Raw genomic sequence first — 23,046 nt, forward strand, 5'->3', positions numbered from 1 at the left:
CTTTAGCTTAAAGTTTAGAAGGTATGTGATCAGTATATAAATTTCAATTGTTGTCAGTCAATTTCACCCACCAATTACAATTCGATCATCATACAAAATTATTGATAACTTCGTCGACCTAAACTCTTTCCCCGTTAAAAATTTTGTCAGCATTGAACTATAAATACGACATTTTCGTGATTATAAAACACTATGCACTGTTAGATCCCTTTATACATTAAGCTGTAACTCTGCCATCTGACCACTTACGTCAAAATTATTGACATCAATGGAAAGGTCAAGAGTTCCTCTTTCAAATATCACTTAATGGGCCAAACTGGGTCTTTCAAGAATAAAGATACAGACTGTACATTAAAATTTTTTAAAATTTTCACACAAAAGTTTTGGTCCATTTAACTTGCTAAATATTATCCGATCATCTTCTAAGATTGCAAGCTTCTTCTTTGTCATGAACTCAAACATAATTAAAAATTTCCCGTCGTTTGGACTACTATTGTGGCCTACAGAGCAGCTACAGAATCGGGTAAAATTTTTATTTTTGCTCCATTTCACCCGCTATCTATTTTGATGTGAAACCGACTTTCATACCAAATTTCGTGACTATCGGTCCATAATTGTGGGCTGGAGTTTGATTATAATTTATAATGGACAGACGGACACACGTACGGACGGACGGACACACATCGCTGTATCGCTTTATCTCGTCGAGATATGAAGAATGGTATACCACATTGGGTGTCTACGACGAATATTTCGCGGTGTTACATGAATTTTTAGCAAAACAAACATATAATGCCCTTCCCACATTGTGGAGTAGGGTATAAATATATGGGAGTTCTTCAACTATTTCGCTAAAATCCCATACAATAATTAATGTATACTGCTAAAACTTCATCAAGAAATAGTGTTACCATCGCGAGAGCTTAACTGCTTACTATGATAACTTATAAGGATAGGAAATTAAGAGTAATATTTAAACAAAGACATAAAGTAATAAAGACCTGACAAAATGCATGCAACAAAAAAATGTTTACGAAACTTTGTATAGAAACATTACCCTTAACAGGTTGCAGTTAATTCAAAATCGCAACCAAGGATGAACATTTCATGTAATGGTATCAGAAACGAAATTTATGTATTCCAGGATCTATTAAAGAATAATTCCATGTCAATTGGATCGGTAAATTCGGTTAAATACGTAAAAATGTATAAAAGAAAAAAATGTTATATCACCATATCGTAACATAACATTATGTTAAATTCAAAAGCCATTCACTAAAGAATGATAGCAAAAGAAATGTCTTATCTTGTTGTATTTATGTCTTTGATTTAAATTACAATCATTCAAAAAATATGAAAATTAAAAAGCCTGTTATTCGCGAAATAGTTAAGGTCGGTTGATGCGCATCCGATTTTGGATACAGTGAATCAATCTCTTTCAATATCTATGCCTATTTCGATGTTTCACTCAGCGGTCATTGTGTGCCGTCAGCTGTATCACAAGATGCAATAAACCTTAAAGTGGGTAAAAGTCGCGCAATGTGTATACGATTTTGATGCGCATCCGGTTTCATAGGCGCCCATCAAAAATACGTCAATATACACCCATTTCAAATAGAACCGCGGATGTGCCTCCACATTCTATTTTGCGTAAAAGACCCATATTACTCGCACATCTCTGTAATTTATGACACGCGTTTTCGCAAATATTATAATCGCGTATAAAGGATTCCATTTATGTAAAATCTTTTTAAAGGAAATCTCGGTTTACTACGCGTATTTCTCAAAATATATTTTTGCTTATTTTCCTATTTTCTAGGTATCTACATCCGTGGTTTTAGTGGATGGATTCAATCGCGGAAGGGCTCATTAGATCCCTCGCTTAAAAAAACTAAATTCACGCGGGGTTCAAAGGAAATTGAATGACAGTTGTAAATTTTACACGCAAAAAATAGGGCTTTAAGAAAATTCACGCATGACATTTTGGCCTTTGGATTCATATTACTAGGATACTATAAGTAGCACACTCATGGGATATACATTAAATGACGTAAAATCACGAGTTCTATAAACCTATTACGAGTTTGGAAAATTATCTTGTTGCGCGTCCGGATTATTAGAAAAATTCAAAAAACCCCGAAATTCCGGCTTCAAAATGTCAGCATCAATTTTAGGTGGATGCAGTGGATATATCGAAAAATGATACACTAGTATCATATTGCCCATGAAGTATTCTTTGAGTCTTTCTTTGGGCATAGGTCTATAAAATGTAAGGTTAAACTGAAATCGGAAGGGAACATAAAAAAATTGTTGGCTTCAACCCATTTTTACCCATTTTTCTACGTTGATGGCAACACAGCTTCGACGAAAATAAACTTTAATGGTCGACATTATGGGATCCCTCCTAAAACACTTCATTTTAAAGAATGCCAGTCATACTATATAGAATATGTTAACAGTTAGCGAATTCTGAATTCGTGAAACTCGGATTCATCGATTGTAAAACATTTTTGGTTTTTTCATATATTCTTAATCAGGATAAAATTCAGAGTCAATATAGCCATATCCGTCTGCTGTAATCACTGTAGCGTCCACAACAATTGAGATAGAATGCTATATTTTTGCACACCAGTATCGTATTTCCATAAGCAGGTCAAGTTCGAAGATGGGCTATATTGGCCCACATTTTGTTATAGCTCCCATACAACGGTTCCTTCAAATTATCGGTATCTTAAGGGTTTTAGCTACTTTTTTACAGAACTACCTGTAATTTCACGATTAAGGTTCCCAGTGGTCACAAAACATCTCCACCAAAAATTATTAACATAGGTCCATGTTTTAGTATAGAACCCATATAACGGTACCTTCCAATTTTCGGTATTTTGAGGATGTTACCTGCAATATTTAACCGAACTACTTATAATTTGACGTTTGAGTTTCCCACACAACATCCATCCACTGAAAATTATCAACATATGAATGTCCATTAGGGCTATAACCAAAAAAATACCACGACAGTACGATGTGCGGAATATTGTCCTGATAATGAAAACGCGTGTTTTAGTTCGATTCCGTGAAAAAAGTTTCCGCACCGACTGCGATTACTAAAGTCATTAAAAACAGTCTGTAACTTTCGCGAATTTGTTGCAAATGACCACATATTCTCTAGTCCGAGAAGTACAATAAATATAAACATAAAATTCGGACGTGTTTTATTCGCACACATTCTTCTTTCGACATACAGAAACTGGCTGTAGGAGTATTTTGCTACAAAAGCATGAGTTGGATCGTATATCTGACTTAAAGTTTTCATTGCTAGAACTTCTATTGGGTTTTCATAAAATATTCTCGGAAAAGTACCCTACTATGCACATTTTTGCCCTTCGGGCTAAAAAACTTTTGAAAGTCTGCTCAATTGAAAGATTTGAAAGCTAACACTAAACAATCATTGCTTAAATGCTTTGTACCAACAATGACACATCTTATAGGGGCGTTTTTATTTCCGCCGTTTAACAGCTCATTTAGACTAGCCATGAATCCTCATATGGATTTAATAAATCCAGTACAAATCTCATTGCATTTAGATATACCTTTTCGAGGATTTAAATTTCAATCAGCTGATTTTTGTTCATAGCACAATTACCAAGGTAGATGCATCAGCCCATCCTATCGAATTTGAAAAATAACTTACAAATTGATTGTTTAATATTGAAAATGTTAGCTTATTATGATACTAATGCTAACTAATGAGCAAATAAAAAATTATTTTATCGTTTAAACATTGCAAATATTTGTCTTGGTATCAAATCAAATTTATTTTTTCGTATCGTTTACAAATTTTGACATTTTAAATTATTTTTGTAATGGCAATTCACCGATGAATCTACCTTGTTTCTTGTCCCAGCTTGCAACTTTTTATATTTTCTAGCAACATGTTGCAAAAAACAGAGTTGTGTGGGAAATATGGTAGATTTTGACCGGATTTAGGAAATGAAACCTGGTAATGCACTAAATCCGGCTAAGGGGTAGTTTACACTATATGTAAATGTCATATGACACGAAATAAAAACATTCCATATCTACCCACGCAGGCAATGTGGAGACGTAATTTTATTACATTTTTGCTGGTGTGGACGCACAAAGTAAATGGCGTAAGGAAAATCCCCAATATTGCACATATTAGCGACTATATAATGATGGAAAATTTCATGTCATGTGACATTTACATATAGTGTAAACTACCCCTAATGAAGTCATATCTAAATGACCTATAAGAAGATGATTTTTTATTAGCTAATGTAAAAGCAATGTTACTTGATATACAAAGTGAGAACGTATGATGAGCAGGAAATTACAATGCCACATTTACACTAATTATCAGAGTTTTTGGATCAAAATGGCAAAAAGGCGAAAAATGAAAAAGTTGATACAGAAATTGATACATAGTATCGAGTGCCGTATCTAGCCCGACTGATGTTTTAGACTTTTGGAAACAGCCTAATCTAAAATATTTAGAACAATTAGCCAGGAAATTTTTGGCTATACCCGTCAGCTCAGCAACGAGCGAGAGATTTTTTCCACATCTGGAAATATTCTCAACGAAAGGCTTACTAGACTTTTGAGTTCTAACTTGGACAAAATAATGGTTTTTAAATAAGAATAGAGAAATTAGAAGTTCATATGAATATTTTTTAAAAACAAATGTACACCTATATCGACTTCTCCTTTTTATACCCTACACCACCTTGTGGTAAGGGGTATAATGTCTTTGTGCATTAGTTTGTAACATGCAAAAGGAAACGAGATAGACCCACAGTTCCTTTTAGGGATATACATAGAATCACTTTCTAAGTCGATTTACGCATGTCCGTCTGTCCATGTATTTTTGTAAACAAAGTACAGGTCGCATTTATTGTCCGATTCGCATGAAAATTGGGGAAGATAGTTTTTTGGCAAAAGAACGAACGCTATTTATTTTGGTAAAAATCGGTTCAGATTTGGATATAGCCCCAATATATATCTTCGCCCGGTTTAAGGCATTTGATGCAAGAAAAACGCTATACAGTCTGTCGCAAAAGTTAGTATACACCGTTGAAACCAAAATGTATTAGGGATAAATATCACTATAACTTATTGAAAACAACAAACAATTAGTTTTATTTGATAGATAAGAAGGTTGTCCTCCGCAATAACAATTAAAAGTGCGCAATATTTGCATACATTAGCAAATGTACGGTTCGAATTCCAAAAAGACCAAAATTTATGTCGCAAAATTTAGTATACAACGGAGAATCCCCGTGAAACTGTTTAAAAAATTCTTGATATTTTTGAACAAAATGAAACTAAATCTGTACTTAAGATCATAAAGAGTATATTAATTGGTTTTAATGGCAGTTATAGTATTTATAGTGACAAGTCCAACGTACACTGGATCGTAAAATCCACAAAAATTGGTCATCTACAAATACAACAATTGTAGCGACAAAATTCCGGGTGTTATGTCCTGTTTATGAATTTTAAAGCCATGAAATGCTCTAAAGTTTCAATATGGGTGATCTTGAACGAGTTTCGACTTGTCCTTTTTGAAAAAACGGGAATTTCTTGAAGGAAACCCATACTTTCGAGGCCGTTGTCCTTTTGAAACATGTAATAATCCTTAATCCTTACACATAAGGACCTTCCTTTTCAGTTAATTTTCTTACAAATTATGTCCCTTTTCACTTTCCCACCAAAAATAAATAGTAGGAGAACCTCAAGTTCTGGTGTAAGCCCTACAGTGATACTCCACCACCACAGAAGGATATGATAGCTAATTTAAAATTTTAATACAGAGCTTTATCTGCCATTATAACACATGGATTGTGCAAAAACGTTCTGAAAAGCTGTGTTCGCTTCACTTAGGACTAAAATACAACTAAATGGATCAGTTAGAAGTAGTTCAGTAGACATTAGTAGTACATTAGACACTAGGGACACGAGAAGAATGTCCGATACTGCTAAAAGGCCGGTAGGACAGTATAACTGTAGGGCTTACAACGGACCTTGAGGTTCTCCTGCTATTTTCTTTTGGTGAGAATATGAAAAGTGGCAACATTTGTGAGAAAATTAACTCAAAAGGAAAGTCCTTATGTGTAAGGATTAAGGATTATTACATGTCTCAAAAGGACAATGGCCTCAAAAGTATGGGTTTCCTTCGAAAAATTCCCGTTTTTTTCAAACAGGACAAGTCGAAACTCGATCAAAATCACCCCATATTGAAACTTTAGAGCTTTTCTGAGCATTTCATGGCTATAGTATTCATAAACAGGGCATAACACTCGGAATTTTGTCGCTACAGTTGTTGTATTTGTAGATGCCAGTTTTTGTGGATTTTACGATCCAGTGTACGTTGGACTTGTCACTATAAGTACTATAACTGCCATTAAAACCAATTAATATACTCTTTATGATCTTAAGTACAGATTTAGTTTCATTTTGTTCAAAAATATCAAGAATTTTTTAAACAGTTCCACGAGGATTCTCCGTTGTATACTAACTTTTGCGACATAAATTTTGGTCTTTTTGGGATTCGAACCGTACATTTGCTAATGTATGCAAATATTGCGCACTTTTAATTGTTATTGCGGAGGACAACCTTCTTATCTATCAAATAAAACTAATTGTTTGTTGTTTTCTATAAGTTATAGTGATATTTATCCCTAATACATTTTGCTTTCAACGGTGTATACTAACTTTTGCGACAGACTGTATATGTCCGATTTCAATGAAATTTGGAATGTGCGACGAATTTAGTCTAGAAATAAGTGTGCCAAATTATATAGAAATCGGTTCAGATTTGGATATAGACACCATATATATTCGCCCGATTTAAGTCATTTGATGCACGAAACGCGCTATATATGTACGATTTCAATAAAATTTGGAATGTTTGGCCTAGAAATAAGTGTGCTAAATTATATAGATATCGGGTCAGATTTGGATATATATTCTCGTCCGATTTTAGGCATTTGATGCACCAAACGCGCTATATATGTCCGATTTCAATAAAATTTGGAATGTTTGCCGGGATTTGGCCTAGTGTGTCAAGTGTACCAAATTATATCGAAATCTGTTCTGATTTGGATTTAGCTCCCATACATATTTTACATATTTACAGTGGTGTAGGGTATTATATAGTCGGCCCCGCCCGACTTTGATCCTTTCCTTACTGGAATTGTAATTTCGTGAGTGAGTGTGCGTGTTCGTGCTTCTCGAAAAACGCCGTGTTTGTGCGTGAATGTGCATAAAAAATTTGGTCCGTGTTCGTGCATGTTCGTGCCTAATTTTTTAGTCACGCGCCCATCTCTAGTCCGATTTCAATGAAATTTGGAATGCGTGACGGTGGTTAGTCTAGAAATAAGTGTGCCAAATCATATCGAAATCGGTTGGATATATCTCTCATAATATTATCGGCCGATTTTAGATATTTGGTGCACGAAACACGCCATATACGTTTAATTTTGATGAAATTTGGAATATGTGACGGAATTTCGTCTACAAATAAATGTGAAAAACTATTTCGAAATCTGTTCAGATTTGGATTTAGCTCCCATAAACATATATTTTACATATGCCCAGTGCTGTAGGGTATTATATAGTCGGCCCCGCCGGACTTTGACCCTTTCTTTACTGGTTTATTTGTTGATGTTTATTTTGTACAATCACAGGCCGAAGGAAAAGCTGATAAATACTTATGTACTTGATTGATATGTTATCGAACTCAATCGACTGTAATTTTGCATTTAAGGGTATCTGTATAAAATCGTATTATTACACTGTGATACAAAAGTGGACAAAATTTTTTGCAGGGGTTCTGATGCATAATTTCGGTATTGTCGGAGTCCTTGGAAGACGAAAATACCTTTGGTTTCTTTGGGTCACTTCGTTTTTTGATTTTATAACGGAAAATGTAGTGAAAAACGGGGTTTCTTGGATTTTCAACTTAAAACGGACATAACTTCTTTTTCCACAACGGACATTTACAGCTTATATAAAAGGTGAGAAACATGTCTTTCGAACAAGCCATAATTTTTAAAAATCGGGTAACAAATGGTTAGGGTATAGTGATTTAAGTGTGACAAAAACGCATTAAAAAACAGGAAAATGCTTATCCTCGTGCTCTAGGCTGCGTAGAAGACACCAAACGGCGTAATTATTTACTTTTATCAAGGAGGAAATTTAGTTAGCTTTACAAAATGGGGAAAACCAATGAAATCGGTTGAAAAATGCGTGAGTTATGCCATCTTTAGTGTGTTAACTTTTTGGTTTTTCCTTTAAAAAAGTAAATAATTACGCAGTTTGGTGTCTTCTACGCAGCTTAGAGCACCAGGAAAAACATTTTCCTGTTTTTTAATGCGTTTTTGTCACACTTAAATCACTATAAATCAACCATTTGTTACCCGATTTTTAAAAATTATGGCTTTTTCGAAAGCCATGATTTTCACCTTTTAAATAAATAATAAGCTGTGGAAAAAGGAAGTTATGTCTGTTTAAAGTTGAAAATCCAAGAATCCCCGTTTTTCACTACATTTACCGTTATAAAATCAAAAAACGGAGTGACCCAAAGAAACCAAAGGTATTTTCGTCTTCCATGGACTCCCACAATACCGAATTTATGCATCAGAACCCCTGCAAATTTTCACTGTAGCACAGTGTTATCATCACGTCCAAACCATACCCATAATATTTTGCACTATTTTCTTGGCTACCTTAATTTTAGAAAGGTTAAAGTTACGAAACGAAACATTATCTAAGTGTTGGTGTTGAATTTGGTAAACCGAAGGATAAGAATTCTTGTTTACAGATATATGCCTATTAGGGCGGGGTGATATGTATGGAAGGAAAAAACCTTAAAGGAGGCCTAGCGTTTCTGATTCCTGGGATCGTACTGAGCAAATAAGTCGACTGGGCCATATGTCTACGGTGAAAATCGAGCCTCCCGAATGTAAAAGTGAAGAAAGATCCTTGCATTAGAATAATGGGATCAATATTCCCCATTTAAATCTTTTGTAAATATTAAAATAGGTATGGCAACTCTGTTGTAAGCACCTTAGGTGCCAACCGATACCTTGCAGTATTCAAAAGTAAATAATGTAAACTACTAAAAAAGGAAACACTTGAAATACAATAAAAATAGAAACATGAAAAACAATTATGTCTGATATCATGAACGTTTTTGTTGTTGGTCTTGTTATACCAAAAAAAAAGAACATACATATTTGAGTGAAATATGAATAGGCTAATAAAACTTGAAAAAGAAACCTACAAATGTATGTACAACTCATTAACATTTCGTCCTTTTACGTGGAAGGGGACAATAACAACTACAATAAGAAACGTTTTTGGACATGAATACTAAATTTGTCACCTAAACAATATTAAATAAGTATTTATTTATTTTAGTAGTTATGTATGTATGTTTTACCATGAAGTCTGGTCAATACTAAATACAGGTTAACTTTTTTTTTATCTAAGGGGAATGTTAAGTAGTTTTTCAACTCCAAATTAAATATGTATGTACATAGGTATAAATGTATGTATTTTATTGTTATAATTTCCAAAAATAAACTGTTTGTATACTAAATAAATTCATCGCTTTAATTATATCAAAAATTCCATGATTTGTTTTGTGTGTGTCGCAAATTAACCTTAATTTGCTGTTGTTGCGCTAATCAAGGTCTAACGTGATTTTTTGTGGCACCAAAAATTTAATAATATTGGTTGGGTAAGTAAAGCCGGATTGAGGTTCTTTATCGCGGTGGTGAAAAGAGTGTGGCATGCATTGCTTTCGTGAGCTTCAACAGAAAATAGCAAGATTTCGCCGGAAACTAATGTCGGCCAAGGACATTCAGGTACTGCAGGGTGAAAAAATTATTAATGGCAAAGCAAAATATGGAAATGATGAAATAAGCAGGATGATTTTGCACAATAATGACTTATATTTTCTTTTCATACCCTCCACCATAGTATGGAGGGTATATTAAGTTTGTTTTTCCGTTTGTAACGCATTGAAATACTCATTTGCGACCCTATAAAGTATATATATTCTTGATCAGGGTAAAATTCTGAGTCGATCTGTGTAAGTCCGTCCGTCCGTCTGTGGTAATCACTCTAGCATCCACAAAAATGGAGATAGAACGCTGAAATTTTGGGAAAATGCGTCTTTTGTTTGCAGGCAGGTCAAGTTCGATGATGGGCTATATCGGTCCGCGTTTTGGTATAGCCCCCATATAACGGTACCCCCCGATTTACAGTATTTTGACGTTTTTAGCTACATTTTCAGACCGATTTAGCTATAAATTGACATTTAGGGTTCTTAAGTGTCAATAAACGTATATAACAAATGTTGTGGACATAGGTCCACGTTTTGGTATAGCCCCCATATAACGGTTCCCCCCGATTTACGGTATTTTGCCGTTTTTAGCTACATTTTCAGACCGATTGATATTTAGGGCTCCTAAGCGTCACTAAACTTATATAACAAAAGTTGTGGACATAGGTCCACGTTTTGGTATAGCCCCCATATAACGGTACCCCCCGATTTACGGTATTTTGACGTTTTTTGCTACATTTTCAGACCGATTTACCTATAATGTGACATTTAGGGTTCTTAAGTGTCAATAAACTTATATAACAAAAGTTGTGGACATAGGTCCACGTTTTGGTATAGCCCCCATATAACGGCACCTCCCGATTTACGGTATTTTGACGTTTTTAGCTACATTTTCAGACCGATTTACCTATAATTTAGGGTTCTTAAGTGTCAATAAACTTATATAACAAAAGTTGTGGACATAGGTCCACGTTTTGGTATAGCCCCTATATAACGGTACCCCCGATTTACGGTATTTTGACGTTTTTAGCTACATTTTCAGACCGATTTACCTATAATGTGACATTTAGGGTTCTTAAGTGTCAATAAACTTATATAAAAAAACTAGTGGACGTAGATCAACGTTTTGGAATAGTCCCCATATAACGTTACCGCCCGATTTCAGGTATTTTGACGATTTAAGTCGCATTTCTAGACCGAATTAGCTATAATTTGATATTTAGGGTTCTTAGTGACCAAAAAACTTATATTCGAAAAAATTATGAACATAGGTATAGCCCCATATAACGGTACCTCCTGATTTTCGGTATTTTGAATTTTTAACTACAAGTTTTGACCGAATTAGCTGTAATTTGAACATTTGACATTTGAAGTTCTTAGCGGTCACCACACCTCTCCACCTAAATTGTCTGAAATTTTGGGAAAATGCGTCTTTAGTTTGCAGACAGGTCAAGTTCGATGATGGGCTATATCGGTCCACGTTTTGGTATAGCCCCCATATAACGGAACCTCCGATTTTCGGTATTTTGACGTGTTTAGCTACATTTTCAGACCGATGTAGCTATAATTTGACATTTAGGGTTCTCAAATGTCAATAAACGTACATATATAACAAAACTTGTGGATATAGGTCCACGTTTTGGTATAGCCCCCATATAACGGTGCCCCCCGATTTACGGATTTTGACGTTTTTAGCTATATTTTGTATGGTATGTTTTGTACCTCTGGCTAAAACTTCCAAAATATCGAAAATCAGGGAGTGCCGTTCTATTGGGGCTACATGAAGACCTATACCTACAAATATCAGGGGGAAAGTTTTATACCCTCAACGTAGACTAAATACCAAATTTAAGCCATTTCGATGGGATATTGAGGGCACAACATTCAAAGTGCCGAAAATCGGGAGGTGCCGTTCTATGGGGGCTATATCAAAACGTGGACCTACCCATTTTCAATACCAAACATCCTAGGGGTAATAGAAACTTCTATACTAAATTATAAAGCTCTATTTTAAAAATAGCTAGGTGTATCTTGATTTCAACAGACGGACGAACGGACGGAGAGACGGAAATGGCTATTTCGACTTAGAATTTTATGCCGAACAAGAATAAATGTACTTTACGGGATCTCCGACGAATATTTCGATGTATTACAAACGGAATGACAAATTTGATTATAACCTCAATATTATGTTGGAGGGTACGCGTTAAGTTCGACCAGGCCGAACTTGTTATACCCTCCACTACGAGTTGCATTGATGTAAAAGTAACAATTACTTTTCTTTCGTTTAAGAAGAAGACTAAATATCAAATTTCAGCAAGTTCGGAAAACGATGTGGCTAACCTTCAAAATACCGAAATTCGGGAGGTACCGTACCATGAGGGCTATATCAAAACTTCGATCTATACCTACAAATTCCTGGCAGAAAGTTTTTACACTCAAAGAAAACTAAATACAAAATTTCCAATATTTCGGTAAAACCTTTAAAATACCGAAAATCAATAGGTATGCTTCTATTGGGAATATAGGAACCCACTGACCTATACTATAACTCTATATAACCCCATGGAAGACTAAATAACAAATTTTAGTCTTCACAACCTTCAGAATTACGAAAATCGGGAGGTACCGTTCTATAGGGGCTATATCGAAACGTGCACCTATACCGACGAATTTCAGTCAGAAGGGCTTTTACCTCCAATAAAGACTAAATACCAAATTTCAACCATTTTGGAGGAATATTGAGGCCACAACATTCAAAATACCAAAAATCTGGAGGTATCGTTCTATGGGGACGATATAAAGGCGTGGACCTATACCGACAAATGTAATATGGAAAGTTTTATACCCGAAATGAAGACTAAATACCAAATTTCAGCCATTTCAGAGGAATATTGAGGCCGATTTCGATGTAATTTGGCACACTTACACTCCTGCTCAAAATAATAGATACACCTTATATATTTTCCATGAAAGTTCAATAGAACGGTTATATTTATTTAAAGAAATTGAGAATATATTTTTTCTCACACCTCAATACCATAAAAGTGTAGCAATAAACATACAACGCAAGTTTCATTTAAAATGAATTAACTTTAGATAATGTTTCAACTAAGGGCAGTAGATTTGCTGCTCATAATAATAGATACAATTCAGTTATAGTCGGAAATAATGAACTTTTATTAATTTTGTATGTGAAATATTATTGAAAATAATACAATGGACTGTTAGCTTTCATTTTCGAATCTTATCCCTACCAATTTCATAACAAAATTTAGAATACAGGACCTCACATCTTGACATATCCCAAGAGACTTTCCTTAGCTTACTTTCATCGTTTTTACCCATAACATGACGTCATTTTGGAGAGAAATGAACGAAAGTGTTTACTTAGTCACACAATCCAAATTTCATCAAAATCGGACGTATATAGCGTGTTTGGTGCAGCAAATCGGCCGAAAATATGTATGGGTGCTATATCCAAATCTGAAGACTGAATTCAGCCACACGTTCCATATTTCATCGAAATCAAACATATATACAGTGTTTGGTGCAGCAAATACCTAAAATGGGGCGAAAATATATATGGGAGCTATATCCAAATCTGAAACGATTTCGATATAATATGGCACACTTATTCCTAGACCGTCACACAATCCAAATTTCATCAAAATCGAACGTATATAGCGTGTTTGGTGCAGCAAATACGTCAAATTGGAAGAAAATATATTTGGGAGCTATATCCAAATCTGAACCGATTTCGATGTAATTTGGCACATTTTTTTAGACCGAATTCAGTCACATGTTCCAAATTTCATAGCGTGTTTGGTGCAGCAAATACGTCAAATCGGCCGAAAATATTTATGAGAGCTATATCCAAATCTGAACCGATTTTCACCAAAAGCAATAGCGTTTTTCCTATGACAAACAAATTATATTCCCCAGTTTTCAGCTGGATCGGACAAAAAATGCGACCTGTACGTCGCGAACAAAAATACATGGACAGAAGGACAGACGGACATGCATAAATCAACTCAGAAAGTGATTATATGTATATCCCCAAAAGGAACTATGGGTCTATTTCGATTCATTTTGTATGTTACATAGTGTGGTGTAGGGTATAAATAAAATAAAAAAGAAATAATGAACTCGAAAAACTGCATTTATTGCCTCAAATTCAACATTTTTTAAGAAAATTAAGTAGTAGCCAATACAAAATCAACATTTCAGCAAAACTTAGCTAGCCGGATGTGTATATATATTTTGGTTTTTAGTAGGCATTAAGATGAATGGAAATGAGGCTTATGAAGCTAATTGGTGATGTGTCGGGAAGTGGAAAAGCGCCGAAGAAAATACTAAAAAGCAAATCGTGAGATTTTTACAAAAATATTTGCTTATTTTAAGAAAATGTAAAGTTATTAAAATATATGTAAAAATTTGTAATTACCATTTTTAAATAAAGACACTTCCGCAGGCGAAATATTGTTGAAAAAAATAGCTCGATTTTTTTTATAAAAATATTTTCACTATTTAAGGAAATAAAAAAGTGTAAAAACAGCAAATACTTTCTGAAAAACGAAAAGTGCCGCAGGGGAATTTATTTATAATTTTTATAAAAATATTTTTACTATTTAACAAAAAAAAGTTTTTGTAAAATTGTGCACGTACCTTATGAAAAATAGAAAGCGATGCAGGCGAAAATAATTTTGAGAAAATTCGTGCGATTTTTTCCAAAAATATTTTCACTTTTAAATAAAATAAAAATATTTTTGAAAAATCGCGCGATTTTTTAGGAAAATATTTTCGCTATAAAAATAAACAAATACCTTCTGAAAAACAGAAAGCGCCGCAGGCAAATATATTTAAACAAAAATCGCGTGAGTTTTTACAAAAATATTTTCACTTTTTAAGGAAATAAAAAGTTGTTTAAAAGTATGCAAATACCTTCAGAAAAACGAAAAACGACGCAGCCGAAAATATTTTTGAAAAAAAAATCTCGCGATTTTTAAAAAAATATTATCACAATTTAAGAAAATAAAATTTTTTGTAAAAATATGCAATTTTGGTTATTAAATTAAGAATAAATTATATTTACATGTCCATATTAAAAAATAATAATAATGAATACGAAATGTCTTCGTCGAATACGATAGTTTGGTAACCTTCTTCGAACTGATAATTTCATAAATTGAGCAAAAAATAATTTTGTAATTAAAAAGCAAGCAAGGGGGACGTAACACCCAAAATCATTTTGGGAGTTATGTCCGGGCACCGAATAAACTGTTGGTGTGAACGATGAAATATCCCGCTGAAACAACATAAAATAGGCATTTTAGAGTTTCAGAATGTTCTGAAGAATTGATGAGTACTTTATTTGGAAGATTGCAAAGGTTACATGGTTTAACTCCCAATAGTTAGCTGATACTTTTTTCTTTGTTTTATCGATTTTGATGCCCCAGATGGAGTTTTGTTATGTGGTCTGTTCCTAATCGTTTCTGAGATAAAACAAAAAACTGTAGTTTTAGCCCGGTTTAGATGAGGCCATAAAATCCGAACTGGATCTGAAAGAACAAAACCTTACTAGGGTTTTTGTAGTCTCAATATGTACTTTAAAAAATGCATACTAGCAGTTGTTTGCATTTTCAGTGTTGCATAGTGCTATTGTACGCAGAACGTTGGTTACATGAATAATAAATTTTATGTTTTATGAATTACCATGTTACAACTTTAATTCACCACATTGAGAATGTATTATTTGTTGAATCACCCTATTACATATTATTGTAGTTGTTGAATTACCCAGTTGACATTTACAGCAAAGTGTACAACCTTTTTAATTTACTGGTTATTAGTTCATGAATTCACATGTGTTTCCGTGGTGTAGTGGTTATCACATCCGCCTAACACGCGGAAGGCCCCCGGTTCGATCCCGGGCGGAAACAATTAACATTTTTTCTTTTTTATTTTAAATAGTTTAGGTAACAAATTTCGCAATTTATCTTATTTTATAACGAATATTTCGTTCTTATACATATGTAATGTATGTGAGTGATAAAATATGTAGGTTAAACTTATAGTCAAACCTCGATTATCTGCTGCAAATAATTTTAATTTTTCGACCCTATAAGAGTATCAATGAAGAAACACAAGACAAAATTAATTATTTTAAAATATTTACAATTTCTTTAGCTTCGTATTAAATTCTTTAATATGTTAGTATTTGTAATAACGCGAGTTTTCTAATTTGATTCGAAGAAAGTACATGCCGAATTCTATGGTGGTGCAATAAAAAAGTGCTCTGTTTTTCTTAAAAATTGTCGACATTGTACGAGGGTTTCGGAGTCGAGGTATTTTTGGCTCGACTCCGACTCCAGACCTGTTTTTTTCACGACTCCGGCTCCGACTCCGGAGTCGACTCCGAGGGTGAATTCATATACCACTAAAAATTAATAAAATGAGCATAAATATTTTTTGGCCCATATATGCAAAAGTTGGTTTTCCCTCACATATCCCTTAGAAAGGGCGTTCGTTTGAATATAATACTCAAATACAGAACATATGTAAATATGAAGTAAAATCCCTATCTATATTGTTTTTGCTGAATCTCACATTGAAAAATAGGAACAAAATACAACTTAGAAAGTTTTGTCGGCTTTGCCGGGTTTTTGCACGGATATATTCTGGAAGGAACTCTTCACCGTGAAAAAAATCTTTTGCTTGCAAAATATGTGAAAATGAAGGGGCAATACAAATCATAAGGACAAATGCCGTAAAAATTATAAGAAATTCATGACCAGGTTTCGAGAGCCTTAAGGGAAGACACCCAGTTGTAAAGCCCAATAAACCCATTATTCACGAATTTTTTTCCAAAAAAACTACGAATCTTTTTTGGTAGATTTTTTCTTCATCTGAAAGAGGAAAATATTACTAATTTTTGTGGTAAATAACCGTCTACAAAACCCTGTTTTTATTAAAGTGTTTTGCGGTGCCAACTCTAGCTCGAAAACTAATGAACCAATCACGGTGCTCTTGAATCCAATTTAAATGGAAGGTGCTTACACCTGGGAAGTTTTTGCGGATTCTGAAACTACAATGTTCATAGATGAGAAAAATCAAAAAACTAAAAAAAATCGACGGAGCGCTTTTTAAATAAATCGCGATTCAAGTTGATATTTTTAGGGGTTGTTTAGGTTTTCACGATTTTGCTTAGAAACCGCAAGTCCTATCAGAATGAGACTGAAGAGAATGTTGTAGCTATGAAAATTCTCTACAAGATTGACCTTTACGGTCTTTTCATAGGTTTTACCATTTTTGAGACATTGAAGTTCAAATTGGGACAATGCACTGATTGTATCGCCCCCCTTATAAAACAATGTAATGAAGGGTGCGCCTTAACTAATGAAAACCGCTTACACAGGGGAAGTTTTCGTGAATTCTAAAACAGCAATGTTCATAGATGAGAAAAATCCGAAAACAAGAAAAAATCGCTGTAGGGATTTTTAAATAAATCGCGGTCAAAATTCACATTTTTAGGTGTTTTTTATGTTTTCACGATTTTGCTTGGAAACCAATCGAAATGGAGCTAAAGAAAATGTTGTAGCTGTGAAAATTCTCTACAGGATTAACGTTAATGATTTGTTCTCAGGCTGTGCCATTTTTGAGATAAAGAAGCTCAGTTTACATTTTTAAGTTTTTTTTTTGTTAGGGTTTCGCGATTTTGCTTGAATACGGCAAGTCTTATCGGAATGGGACCTGAGAAAATCTTATAGCTGAGAAAATTCTCTACAAGACTGGCCTATGTAATTTTTCCTAAGTTGTAATTTTTTTTAGATATATAAGTTTAAGTTGCGAAATTGCAGTCATGACATTGTTTTATAAGGAGACGATACATAATTGAATTGAATTTGAATTGTCCCAATTTCAACTTCTATAACTCAAAAGTTGTAAAACCTACGAAAATACCATTAAGGTCAATCTTGTAGAGAATTTTGATAGCTACAATATTTTCTTTATTCCCATTTTGATAGGACTTGCGGTTTCCAAGCAAAATCGGAAAAACCTAAACAACCCCTAAAAATAAGTTACAAAATTTGAGAACTTTAGTAGAAAATATGATAAAATGTATGTGGTATAAATTTTTAAAAAGCACTATTTATTAATTTTTTTACATATAATCAAAAATATTACACGTTACTGTGGTTATACATTTAGACGATCCGTATGTATGTATCAGATTAACATTACTAAGTGTCATAAAGATGTAGATTTCCGTAGAAAAATTGTATTCTTGATCTTCATGAATTACTTAATTTTTTAAAGTGAACAAAGGAAATAACGAACTGAAAATATTGATAACAACACAATGTTTGCTGTAACTTTGTGTATCAAAAAATATTCCTTAATGAATGCAGTTGACGAAAGTATGTGGATTTTCCCAATTAGTATGGTACGTTTAAAGTCACTTATTATTCTGGTGAAATTGGACCTGTTGATATTTGTACAACAAACAGTTGGTATGTTCTTTTACTTTAAAAATGGTAACAGTGACAAAAAATGGTAAAAGTGCTGAACTGCTCTCATATAAAATGTATGTTTTTAAAAGTAAGCGAACACTTTGCAAGTAAAAACTGGTAACCTCAGGCACGCAAAGTAACACGACTAATATCACTCAATGAGAATGTGCTGATTTTACTCAAGTAGGATTGTACATTTAAAGTCAACTTTATGATTTCGGGATAAATATAACCACACACTTATTATGTTGGGGAAATTGTACCTGTTGATATTTGTACAAGAAACAATATTCATCAATGAAATACGCGGATTTTCCGCAAGTAGGATTGTACGTTGAAAGTCACTTATTATTTTAGGGAAATTGTACCTGTTGATGTTTCTACAACAAACAATATTCCTCAATTAATGTAGTTTTACGGTAATTTTTCGAAAATAAACATTTTTATTACACTATCTTTTGGAGACATTTACATGTAAAATGCCTATCAAAAAATCTAACATTTCCACACAGATCGTAAGAACCATATGTGTGGTTCATTACCTTTACGTTATTGTTTAGTGTTGCGGCTTGTGGAACAGTACGATTTTTAGTGCTCCGCAGTCGAAACACTGCACTTTTTAGTCGCCATTGTACAACAATCAGATTCTTTTTTTTTCAAAATTTCCACCAAAGTTATTAACGTTTGTAACTAATATAAAACACATGGATTTAACATGTTAATTTTATTTAGTAATTTTTAATTTTTATACCCTCCACCATATGGAGGGTATAATTAAATTTGTCATTCCGTTTGTAACACATCGAAATATTCGTCGGAGACCCTATAAAGTATATATATTATTGATCAGCATAAAATTCTATGTCGATTTGACCATGTCCGTCTGTCCGTCCGTCCGTCCGTCCGTCAGTCCGTCCGTCTGTCTGTTGAAATCAAGATACAGCTCGCAATTTTAAAGATAAAGAGTCAAAATTTGGTACAAAAGTTTTTATTACTTGCAGGATAGTTGGTATTGAAAATGGGATATATCGGTCCACGTTTTGATATAGCCCCCATAGAACGGTACCTCCCGATTTTCGGTATTTTTAAGGTTTTAGCTTCATTATCCTACCAAAATGGCTGACATTTGGTACTTATTCTTCTTTAGGGGTATACAACTTTCCCCCAGAATTTTGTCGGTATCGGTCCACACCTTCATATAGCCCCCATAGAACGGTACCTCCCGATTTTCGGTATTTTGAAGGTTTTAGCTTCATTATCCAACCAAAATGGCTGAAATTTGGTACGTAGTCTTCTTTAGGGGTATAAAACTTTCCCCCAGAATTTTGTCGGTATCGGTCTACACCTTCATGTAGCCCCCATAAAACGGTACCTCCCGATTTTCGGTATTTTTAAGGTTCTTCTTTAGGGGTATAAAACTTTCCCCCAGAATTTTGTCGGTATCGGTCCACACCTTCATATAGCCCCCATAGAACGGTACCTCCCGATTTTTGGTATTTTGAAGGTTTTAGATTCATTATCACACCGAAATGGCTGATATTTGGTACTAGTCTACGTTGCTGGTATAAAACTTTCCCCCAGAACTTTGTCCGTATCGGTCCATTCCTTCATATAGCCCCCATAGAACGGTACCTCCCGATTTTCGGTAGTTTGAACGTTGTGGCCTCAATATTCCACCGAAATGGCTGAAATTTGGTATTTAGACTTCGTTGGGGGTACTCAAACTTCCCCTTAAAATTTGTTGGTATAGGTCCACGCCTTCATATAGCCCCCATGGAAGGGTACCTCCCGAATTTTCGCATTTTGAAGGTTGTGTCTTCAATATTCCACCAAAATGACTGGAATTTGGTATTTAGTCTTCAATGTGATATTAAACTGTTCGCCAGAAATATGTCCGTACATGTCCACGCTTTCATATTGCCCCATTTCTGACTAAAATTCGTCAGTATAGGTCCACGTTTCGATATAGCCCCCATAGAACGGTTTATCCCGATTTTTGTAATACTGAAGATTGTGACGTCAATATCCAACCGAAATAGCTGAAATTCGTTATTTCGTCTTCCAAGAGTTATAAAATATTCCAGAAGAGTATTATCAGTATAGGTCCACGTCTTCCTATATCCCCATAGAAGCGTACTTCTTGATTTTCGGTATTTTTTAAGTTTTAGCCACATTCTCTTACCGAAATATAGAAAATTTGGTATTAAGTCTTCTTTGAGCCTAAAAACTTTCCGTCAGAAATTTGTCGGTATAGATCGACGTTTTGAAATAGCCCTCATAGAATGGTGCCTCACATTGTTTTACCGAAATTGCTGAAATTTAGTATTAAGTCTTCTTCATACACGAAAGGAAACTAATTACCGTCGAAATCGCTTATAACGTCGGTCAAGGGACCGACCAAATTCGGACGCTATAAGCGATAGTCGTTATAAACGATATTAAAAAAAGTGGTCAAATTATATTATGTGTAGTAACTTTTGGGCATAAATACGTTGTTTTATTTAGTAAATATATAAATTCAATTCATTTTTTGTACTTTTTCATTCTATATACATAAATATGTATGAAAAACAAAATAATAAAAAACAAGTAAGAAAAGTCTATAGTCGGACTGAGCCGACCATGGGATACCCTATACCACTATCTCTGGACAATCGCTCTCCACGGAACTTCTTTTCAATGATTGTGAAAATTTAATTATCAAATATCAGAGATACTATAATACTTATGACCAAAACCAAAAAGTTATCTAGCATGAAAAAGACATTTTTGTAGCAGGAAAGGAAAATTTAGTTCACACAAACTAAAATGAATTGAAACCCACTTATGTAGTACTACTACTTCCGTTGTTTAACCGCTACGTTATTGACATTTTTACCAATTTCACACAAAAGTTTCAGTCCATTTAACTCGCTAAGTATTATCTGATCTTCACGTTGGTTTGTACTCTTCTTCTTCATATAAACTCAAACTTTGTTTAAAATTTTGCGGGTTATTATTTTGACCTACAGAGCCGCTAGAAAATTGGTTAAAATTTTGTTTTTGGTCCAATTCATCCCCTGAACATTTCACGATCATCGCCAAAAACTAATCATTTCTATTCTGGCCCGAACCCAATCTCCTTAAAAAAGTTGTTACAATCGGTCTATAATCTATATATATATAAAATTCTTCGAGACTGCCATGGACCGAATTCGATGAAATTTTGTATGTGGAGTTTTTAGGTCTGAGAATAGGTTTTTAGCTATTTCTTATACTGGTCAGTGGAGTGACCAGGGTACCTCCCCCACAAATTTTTTTAAGAAAACGTGAAATCAAAGATAATTTTGAACGTATTGTTTAAAAACTTATTGCAATACTATGGTAATAACTATCTTGATCCTGAATGGTCATCTCGGAAGTGAAATATCGCGGTCAGCTCAATTTTTTAAAAATGTATAATTATAGGTAACATCCTTAATTTTAGTAAGCGTGACTACAAAAACGCTATAAACACTGGCTTCAATAATTGGGAAAGCGCGATCAACACCGCATTTTGGAATACAGTACAACCCAAATAATGCTAAATGTCCCTTGACCGAAATTCCAAAAAATCGATAGAGAAATCAGGCAAAACTAATTTCAAAGACGGTTAAATCACTATAACGTCTAAAAAATATGCATTGGTCACAAAAACGATGGGTCAGCAATTCGGTGTATCTATAACCTATCTAAATGTATATAGGGTTTTTTAAGACTGGCATGATTTCCTAAATTAAACTTCCGAATCGGCTGGACCGAATTGGATGAAATTGTATGTAGGTTCATAAGGTGAGAGAATACCGAAAATGGAGGGTGTGGGGGACCTCCCCAACAACGGGTTTTAACAAATCGATCAGAGATAAAGTACCAATACGTCTAGGTACTCAATAAAATTGCAATTGTGGCGTCTGCCATTTATGGGTGTTTTGGAAGCAGAATACGCGATTGCGTCCAATTTTTGAAAACTTTATTCTTACTGATTAGATTTACAAATTCAGTAAGTGGGACAGCAAACATTGCATGAACATTGACTTCAGCGCTTGGAATAACTCGATCAAGACCACGTTTTTTAATACAGCAAAGTCCAGATAAACCCAATAGCATTTTGAAGTCATTTTTTATGAATCACAGATGTTTTCATGTTTAGGAGTGCAAAATAATAACGTGTTCAATGAAACATCTCTCTGTTAACAAGAAGTAAAAACGACGTTAAGTTCGACCGGCCCCAACTTTTATGCACACCACCATAAATTATATTAAAATCAGGTTTAAGTCATTCCGATTGAATAATGTGGCTAAAACATTCAAAATCCCCAAAAAATCGGTAGGTATCGTTTTATGAATGAAAACATGGATTTATACCGACAATTCTCTGCTAAAATACTTGATACCTCTGTTGAATAATGCCGCTAAAACCTTGAAAATATTGAAAATCGGAAGGTATCGTTCAATGAAGGCTACATGAAAAACTTCTACCGAATATTCTATGCGGAACTGTTTTATACCCACAATGAAGACAACACACCAAATTGCCATAGCCATTTCGGTGGGATTATGAGACTAAAACCTCCAAATTATCGAAACTCGGGAGGTACCGTCCTATATGCCGATAATTCTCTGCAGAAATGGTTTATACTCCTA

General features: G+C 34.2%; 1 non-coding gene across 1 annotated transcript; it reads left to right on the forward strand.

Moving 5' to 3' along the window:
• The first annotated feature begins 15,740 nt into the window (after positions 1-15,740).
• On the forward strand, positions 15,741-15,813 carry TRNAV-AAC (transfer RNA valine (anticodon AAC)). Its single transcript has one exon. It is a non-coding gene; the product is annotated as a tRNA-Val (tRNA).
• Positions 15,814-23,046: the final 7,233 nt, after the last annotated feature.

The sequence above is a fragment of the Musca autumnalis genome, unplaced genomic scaffold, assembly GCF_047663935.1.
Source record: "Musca autumnalis isolate F117 unplaced genomic scaffold, ASM4766393v1 scaffold_5, whole genome shotgun sequence".
NCBI lineage: Eukaryota > Metazoa > Arthropoda > Insecta > Diptera > Muscidae > Musca > Musca autumnalis.